This window comes from Odocoileus virginianus, unplaced genomic scaffold, assembly GCF_023699985.2.
Source record: "Odocoileus virginianus isolate 20LAN1187 ecotype Illinois unplaced genomic scaffold, Ovbor_1.2 Unplaced_Contig_70, whole genome shotgun sequence".
Classification (NCBI taxonomy): domain Eukaryota; kingdom Metazoa; phylum Chordata; class Mammalia; order Artiodactyla; family Cervidae; genus Odocoileus; species Odocoileus virginianus.
In genome coordinates this window covers 28,696-38,564 of record NW_027224387.1, presented here as the reverse complement: position 1 = coordinate 38,564, position 9,869 = coordinate 28,696, and positions in this window count along the sequence as shown.

The following is a 9,869-nucleotide window of genomic DNA, read 5'->3' as shown; positions in this document are numbered from 1 at the left end:
TGAAAAGATAGACATGTTAATTAGCTTGGATATAGTACTCATTGCACTATATAAATGTGTGTATCAAAGCACTGTGTTTTACTTCTTGCATGCATGCTCAGTCATATCTGACTCAGGGCAAAGATCACCCAGTGTTCTTGGGGGTTTGTGGTTTAGAGAAGAGACAGGGAAATATACAACTGCAAATAAATGTAAAATGTCTGTTACTAAAAAGAGTCAAAATCCCTAAAGTATGTAGAAGGAAAATGAAAACTCCATTCAACCTACCCCTTTATGTTTAACCTGCTTCAGGTTCAACTTTCTTTTCAGATAACAATCACCTCCTTCCATCTTTTTAAATAGACTAATTTTTTTTCAAGGTTAAGTTTAATTTCAGGACAAAATTTATTGGAAAGTACAGAAGATAATTCCTTTTAACTGATTTTTTTCCCGTTTATATTGCCTGTCATTGATAGAGTATTATAATGTTGTTCTTTAGTCACTCCGTCATGTCTGATTGTTTTGTGACCCCATAGTGGAGCCCACCATGCTCCTCTGTCTATGGGATTTTCCAGGCAAGAATTCTGGGGTGAGTTGCCATTTCCTTCTCTGACTGAGGGATCAAACCCATGTATTCTGCATTGGCAGGCAGATTCTTCACCACTGAGCCACTTGGGAATCCTGGTGTTATAATATTTGCTTTCATGTTTGCAATATTTGCAAACATTTCCATGATTGATTAAGTTATCTTACTTGAAGGCAGGGACTACATATTTGTTTGCTATTGATTTTTAAAAACAGCAGTGCCTATTTGTCTCACCATTCATACATCTCTAATATTCTTGTCAGAACACTATTTCATAAAATGTATGGAATTAGATGGGAATTTCACATTACTAGAAAAGCTGCAATTTCTGAGATTCTATGCCATCTTCCCTAAAGGAAATGAAAAGTACCTCAGTGTTCAAAATAAAGAAATCAAACAATATTAAAAATCATTCTAAAATTATATATAATCCATTTTAAACAAGGTTCTAAACACTTTATGTGTATTAACTTATTTTACAAATTATTCATAGACTGCTTAAACACAGTCGCTGTGTATTTGCTGTTTTTAAAACAATTTTATTTCTTAGAGAAATGTATATCCTATACAATTTTTATTTTAGTTATGTGAGATTTAAGAAAGCTTCCCACTGCTCTAGGCAGGTTTATATCTCTTTGAATTGTTTGAGGTTTGAATGAGATACTATCCATAAAATGCTCAACCCTGTGCCTGGAATTCAGCAAGCACTTGCCATAATAACCATTCTTTTTATTAGGTATTGAGAGTGGAGGGGAGATGTGGAGGGAATCCTGAGTTCTTGGCATTAATAGTGCTTTGCACATATGTCTTTTTGAATCGTGCTTTTCTCAGGTATATGCTCAGTAGTGGTTTCTATTTTTAGTTCTTTTTTTTGTTTGAAGGAATCTCCATACTGTTCTCCAAGTGGCTGTATCAATTTATATTCCCATCAACAATGCAAGAGAACTCCCTTTTCTCCACACCCTTGCCAGCATTTATTGTTTGTAGATTTTTTGATGATGGCCATTCTGATTGGTGTAGATTGGCACCTCACTGTAGCTTTGATTTGCATTTCTCATGTATGGATGTGAGAGTTGGACTATAAAGAAAGCTGAGCATGGAAGAATTGATGCTTTTGAACTGTGGTGTTGGAGAAGACTCTTGAGAGTCCCTTGGACTGCAAGGAGATCCAACCAGTCCATCCTAAAAGAGATCAGTCCTGAATATTCATTGGAAGGACTGATGTTGAAGCTGAAACTCCAATACTTTGGCCACCTGATGTGAAGAGCTGACTCATTTGAAAAGAATCTGATGCTGGGAAAGATTGAAGGTGGGAGAAGGGGACAACAGAGGATGAAATGGTTGGATGGCATCACCGACTCAATGGACATGAATTTGAATAAACTCTGGGAGTTGGTGACAGACAGGGAGACCTGGCATGCTGCAGCCCACGGGGTTACAAAGAAGTGGACACCACTGAGTAACTGAAATGAACTGAAATTTAGTTATTTAAATTGGAAACAAAGGAACATCATTGTAAATCATTGAGAAATATGTGTCTGTAGATTTGTGTATAATCCTGAAAGAAAGATCTCTTACAGAGAATTAGTCCACCATATTCTTCCCCATGGCATACCACCACGTATTTCCCAAAGAAATATAACATCAAGCAGAACAAACTGAAACTGGCCAATCAACAAACAAAAGCCCCACTATATTTTGGATCTAATACTTTCATCCATCAGAATATTTTAATTGCAAAGAAACTTACAGTTCCATATTCAGGACATGGCACAGTAAGTTGGTATTTTTTTCAATACTCTTTACAACTCTGCAAATTAAGGATTATTAGTTACATAATGAATGAGTAGCTTGCACCTCATAAGTTAGATCTTTGTTCTTGAAGGATGTTAGCTATTGTTTTAGTGAGTACATATATCAGTTCTGTTCACTTCAGTTGCTCAGTCATGTTGGACTCTTTGGGACCCCATGGACTGCAGCACACCAGGCCTCCGTGTCCATCAACAACTCCCGGAGTTTAGCCTAACTCACATGGACCTAACTTGGCAGAAATCGACTTGCTTCTTATCAGTCGGTCTGCCTTTTCCTCTGGACACAGATTTAGACTACGTTTCCAACCAAACTGTCTTAAGTGTGGCCATCATACCATGTTCTGCAATGACTCATGGGTAAAAAGAATAAATGCTAATTCTAGGCCCAAACCATCTCCTTCCGTCTAACTGAAACCATATGACTTTCTTCTCCCTTTTATCGTCATGTTGACTGGAAACCGACATTTAGGGAAACTCGGGTAGCCATGTGTTAGGGCTGCCAGATAACGGAGGACAATCAGTTAACTTTGAACTGTGGATAAACAACAGATGATTGTTTAGTATAAGTGTAAGCTAGATATTGCACAGGAAATACTCAGGTCAAACTAACTATTGATCTGAAACCCACATTTCCCTGAGCCTCCGTTCTGATTTGCCCAGTCAGGCCGCCCTGCCTGTGTTGCTTACTGCGCCCTCCTGCAGGCTGTGCCCCGAGGGGCTGCGGGGAGCAGCGTCCCCCGGCCAGCAGCCTCTTTCCTCCACTAGATTTCCTGTTGTGATAAGCCACCGAGATTGGGGACTTATTTACTATCATAATATTATTTTGATCAATTCTCACTGCAGTGATGCTTTCGATTATTCATGAGTAATCTTTAATCTTCCAATACACGGTAATTTGGATTACTGCTCAGGTGAGACTGAGTCTTGCAAGTTGTGAATCTCTATGGTTTAGAATGCAGTTTTGCAAAATAATAATAATAATAATAATGATTGATACATTTCAATGCCCCCCCTCTTTTTTTGGTTCTCTATGCTTTGTCTTCTGGCACATTAAAAGAAATTGAGCATTTAAAGACTTTCTCTAAACCTAACCATCATGAATGCAAATGACAACTAATCCTCAATGAGGATGTGGCTGCAAAATAAGAGGATCAATTTTATAGGCAGTATCCCAACAAAATATTAATATTTTATCAGAAATTTCACATTTCAATGAATACTGTCATATTTAATGTGCTTCAGATGCTGAACATTTAACATCAGTGATAATGCCTCTAACAAAATAATTTTTGAGAACTCTTTTTTGGTAATAGCTTTCAGCATCTGAAATTTATCTTCGTGAACATAAACCCATAGAGGAAATTTTTGTTCCTTGAGGGGTAATTTAAAATAAGTGAAAAGCTGGGAAGAATTATTTTTGAAAATTCCATTCATCCTTCTGCTCCAGGTTGTACAATATGAAAGATGAGAAAAGCAGGCTGCACGAAACACCTGAAAATTCTGGATAAAATATAACACAGATCATTGTAAAGTCACACTGAGTTCAGAAGCAAGTAAGAAAATACCTGGCACTGAAGATTGAAAATGAACCTGCAACGAGAGTGGGGTCATGAGATGGTGCTGAGGTTGTTGGAAGGACTTCTGCCATTACAGTAAACATAGATCTTTGGTTTATAGACATCAGTGGGGAATGGGGAACTATGTCTTGGATACACAGTGTAGATGGACTCAAAAACTGAATTTTAGTAAATAATTATTTAAAAGAAAATCACCTTGATGGGAAAAGACCTTCTGTTTGGTTAAAAAGAAAAGTCCCTATGAGCATTTCTAACTACCACCCTGAATTCACATGGATGTGGACTTGAAATTTGCATTATTAGGTAATAAATTAACAGAACCTTGTGGTGGTTGTGAATATCTTAGCTACCTGGCAGAAGCAGAAACAAAGTAAAACTATGGGGAAGAATATAGCAATATTCCAGGTTGCCTTAAGATTCCTGCAGGTAAAATCAGTAAAAAAAAAATTATAATTCATACATATATTTAAAAAAAAAGCATTATCCTCAAAAAAACTAAGCAGAAACAGCAGATAACAGAATTGAATAACATAGGGTTTGGAATATTGGAATTACCAATTACAGAATATAAAATAATAGATGTTTTTATTATTCAAAGAAATTTAACAATTAAAATAAGACTATCTAACATTACCAAAAACAGTTCAGTCGCTCGGTCATGTCCAACACTTTGAGACCCTATGTATGCAGCAAGCCAGGCCTCCCTGTCCATCACCGACCACTGTAGACTGCCGGAGTCTACCCAAACCCATGTCCACTGAGTCGGTGATGCCATTCAACCACCTCATCCTCTGTCGTCCCCTTTTCCTCCAGTCCTCAATCTCTCCCAGCACATGGGTCTTTTCAAATGAGTCAGCTCTTCACACAAGGTGGCCAAAGTATTGGAGTTTCAGCTTCAACATCAGTCCTTCCAAGGAACACCCAGGACTGATCTCCTTTAGGATGGACTGGTTGGATCTCCTTGCAGTCCAAGGAACTCTCAAGAGTCTTCTCCAACACCATAGTTCAAAAGCATCAATTCTTCAGCCCTCAGCTTTCTTTATAGTCCAACTCTCACATTCATACATGACTACTGGCAAAACCATAGCCTTGACTAGACAGACCTTTGTTGACAAAATAATGTCTCTGCTTTTTAATATGCTGTCTAGGTTGGTCATAACTTTCCTTCCAAGGAATAAGTGTCTTTTGATTTCATGGCTACAATCACCATCCACAGTGATCTTGGAGCCCGGAAAAATAAAGTCAGCCACTGTTTCCACTGTTTCCCCATGTATTTGTCATGAAGTGATGGGACCGGATGCCATGATCTTAGTTTTCTGAATGTTGAGTTTAAGCCAACTTTTTCACTCTCTTCTTTCACTTTCACCAAGAGGCTCTTTCTTCTTCACTTTCTGCCATAAGGGTGGTGTCATCTGCATATCTGAGGTTATTGATATTTCTCCCAGCAATCTTGATTCCAGCTTGTGCTTCATCCAGCCCAGCGTTTCTCATGATATACTCTGCATATAAGTTAAATAAGCAGGGTGACAATATACAGCCTTGATGTACTCCTTTTCCTATTTTGGAAACCAGTCTGTTGTTCCATGTCCAGTTCTAACTCTTGCTTCCTGACCTGCAAAGAGGTTTCTCAAGAAGCAGGTCAGGTGGTCTGGTATTCCTATCTCTTTCAGAATTTTCCACAGTTTATTGTGATCCACAAAATCAAAGGCTTTGGCATAGTCAATAAAGCAGAAATATATGTTTTTTCTGGAACTCTCTTGCTTTTTCTATGATCCAGCAGATGTTGACAATCTGATCTCTGGTTCCTCTGCCTTTTCTAAAACCAGCTTGAATATCTGGAAGTTCACAGTTCACATATTGCTGAAGCCTGGCTTGGAGAATTTTGATGCTTTACTAACGTGTGAGATGCGTGTAATTGTGTGGTAGTTTGAGCATTCTTTGACATTGCCTTTCTTGGGATTGGAATGAAAACTCATCTTTTCCTGTTCTGTGGACACTGCTGGGTTTTCTAAATTTGTTGAAATATTGAGTGCAGCACTTTCACAGCATCATCTTTTAGGATTTGAAATAGCTCAACTGTAATTCCATCACCTCCACTAGCTTTGTTTGTAGCACTCCTGTGCCGACCAAAAACATTTTCACTGTGCTAAGTCTCTTCAGTTGTGTCTGACTGTGAGACCCTGTGGACTGTAACCCACTAGGTTTCTCTGTCCATGGGATTTTCCTGGCAAGAATATTGGAGTGGGTTGCCTTGCCCTCCTCCAGGGGATACTCTTGACCTGGGGATTGAAACTTCATCTCTAAAGTCTCCTGACAGGCAGGTTCAATCCCTGGGTCAGGAAGATAGAAGAGTATTACAGATTTTCCAAAAAATAATCATTGAAATGACAGTCTCAGTAGGTGAGTTAACAGATTAGAAATATTTGCAGAGAGAATTAGTGAGCTGGAAGACATGTATGAAGAATTCCTTAGATATGCGGCAGTGTGACAAGGAAATGGAAACCATGAGAATGAAGTTAAGAAATGTGGAAGTTGGAATAGAATGCATAAAATTATCATGTCAGAAAGAAAGAGAATGTTTTAGGAAATGATGACTGAGAAGTTTTGAGAACTGCCAAAAGATAAAAAATGTTTGGAAAGTATGAAGACTCTCAAGCATAATAAATAAAATTTGTCCACAGTTAGAAATACCATTGTGAAAAAAAACCTGAACAAAAGAAAACAGAAGATCATAAAAGCAGTCAGAGAGAAGGGAATGACAGATTCTGAAAAAGCAGACTTCTCCACAGTAAAAATAAAACACTAGGTGAGCAGAACAAAATCCTCAAAGTGTTGAGAGAAAATAATCACAGTCTAGAATTGTACATCCATGGATCAATTATACAAAGTGGGGCAAAAGCATCATCTACATTGTTTTAATGCCAGAAATAGTTATCTTGAATCTAATCATGATTAAGCAACCTGAAAAAAAAATAAAATCATGATGATGGGAACTTCTCCAAAGGTTTTTTTTTTGTTTGTTTGTTTTGAAACCTAAAAAAAGTCAATTTCATAAAATACAGACAAGAAAAAAAGCTAAGAACTGTTTCAGATTTTAAAAAGACTAGAAAGATACTATAACTATCGTAAACAATCCTTGATTGGACCCTTAATCTAAGAATAAAATATCTACAAATGATATTTGGGGCAAATAGGGAAATTTAAAGAAGTGTAAGTAATGAGTGCACAACAGATCATGTCATTTTGGTGTGCTCAGTCTCTCAGTCATGTCCACTCTTTGCGACCCCACGGAGTGTAGCCTACTGTCCATGGGATTCTCCAGGCTAGAATACTGGGGTGGGTTGCCATTTACTTTTCCAGGGGATATTCCTGACCAAGGAATTGAACCCACATTTTCTGTGTTTCTTGCATTGGCAGGCAGATTCTTTACCACTGAGCCACGTGGGAAGCAACATTAAATTCCTTTGGCAAGAAAGCTTGGTTATGATAGAGATTTTCTTTGTAGGAGATAAACGCTGAACAGCCCTTATCTATTTGTCATTGTACAGATAAAGCTAAATAGAAATAAAAACAATGGGTTAATCTAGGTGAAGTTCATACCAGAGTTTCTTCTACTATCATTTTGACTGTTATGAAGGTTTTATTTTTAAAAATAAGAAATTAATAAAAATGGATAAAATAAAACACTTTCATGCAAGAACAAATGCAGAGAGTTTAACCATCAATAGTTGCACACTAAAGATGCTTCTAAAGACTTGTTCAGAAGAGAGGAATATGATTTCTGAGCAAAGTCTTAGAAGAAAGAAGAAACAGTGAGCTTAGAAACTGGCAAACGTGGGAAATAACATATTGGCATAAACAGAGGTAGTTTTAAATATTAATAATATTGTCTATGTTGTATGTGTTGGTCGTTCAGTGGTGTCTGACTCTTTGTGATGCCATGGACTGTAGCCCACCAAGCTCCTCTGTCCATAGGATTCTCCAGGCAAGATTATTGGAGGGGCTTGTCATGTCCTCTTTCAGGGGATCTTCCTTACGCAGGGATTGAACCCACATCTGTTATGTCTCCTGCATGGCAGGCAGGTTCTTTACTGCTAGCACCACCTGGGAAGCCCTATGTCTATGGGGAAGTGAGAAATTAAAAATATCAGCTAACACTAACACCTTATATTGAAGTATTCACTACATTTAGAGTACTCTAAAATTCTTATACTGTATTACTTAGATGTATGTATTTTCAAAAATTACAAAAGATAACAATGAAGTTTTTTTAGAGTTTAGGGGAATAAATGGACTTTTAAAATCAATCAATCTAAATAAGAATAAAGAAGGTAAAAAGAATAATAGGAAAAATCAAGACAAATAGAAATCCCCTGAGAAGGCATAAATAAGTCCAAATGAATTAGTAAGGAAAATAAAAATGGACTGAACACATCATTAAAATTCAAAGATCATGAATGTGGATTTTATAAATATAAATCAAGCCATTTAATATAATAGACAAAGATGAAAAAAGAAATGAAACGAGTAATAAGTAAATAAATAATGGCATAAAGAAGAATGTCATGCATAAATGAAAATGAATTCACAAGAGCTAATAGATTAATTATAGCACAGTTAAAATACTGAGGCTTTACTGTTACTGGTGACACTTTATATTTGGTGGTTATATGTGTTGGTTGTATATTCTACATGCCTTTTGTAATATTAAATATTATTTACACCCCCAAGTTGCCTTTAAAGCACAAGTTACAGACACACCACCTCTCTCAGCAAGTCAAAATGCTGCCAGTTTTACTAAATCAAAGCCACATCTCCTTTGCTAGACATTAGAAGGCATTACCATTTTCAAGATTAAAAGACAAATTGGTACTAAAACATATTCGGGATTATATAAACTAGAGATGTGAACAACCAGTGATGGTAACTCCAAACAGGACGCGCAGGACTGCTGTCCCAAACTAAGGGCAAGAGGCACAGGCACTCACATATACAATGATGGAGTGTTGCTCTAATTGGCAGCGATTTCTATATTAATATACAGCAGATTTTTCTTGTGTCTCTTTCAATGATATTTTTTTCCCAGGTTTACTGATACATAACTGACATACAACATGTAAGTCTAAGGTGCATAATGTGATGATTTGATACCCAAATGCATTGTCAAATATTTATAGTAAGATTAGTTGACACATCTTTCACCTCACATAACTGCCCGTTATCTTTGTTATGGTGAGAACATGCAAAATCCTTTTAAAATCACTCAATCTAAATAAAAACAAAGAAGGTAGAAAGAATACTAGGAAAAATCAAGACAAATAGAAATCTCCTGAGAAGGCATAAATAAGTCCAAATGAATTAGTAAGGAAAATAAAAATGGACTGAACTCATCATTAAAATTCAAAGATTGTGAATGTGGATTTTATAAATATAAATCAAGCCATTTGATATAATAGACAAAGATGAAAAAGAAATGAAACAAGTAATAATTAAATAAATAATAGCATAGAGAAGAATATCACACATTAATGAACATTAATTCACAAGAGCTACAGTTTTCAATCCAAATTAAAAAGCATAATATTGAGGGAAAGAGCTTATTGATTAATGATAGCACAGTAAAATACTGAGGCTTTACTGGTACTGTTGATGCTTTATATCTGGTGGTTATATGTGTTGGTTGTATATTCTGCATGTGTTTTGTAATATAAAATGTTATTTACACCCCCAAATTGCCTTTAAAGTAGAGGTTACAGACATACCACCACTCTCAGCAAGTCAAAATGCTGCCAGTTTTACTAAATCAATGCCACATCTCCTTTGCTAGATGTTAAAAGGCATTACCATTTTCAAGATTAAAAGACAAATTGGTACTAAAACATATTTGGGGTTATATAAACTAGAGATGTGAAAAAC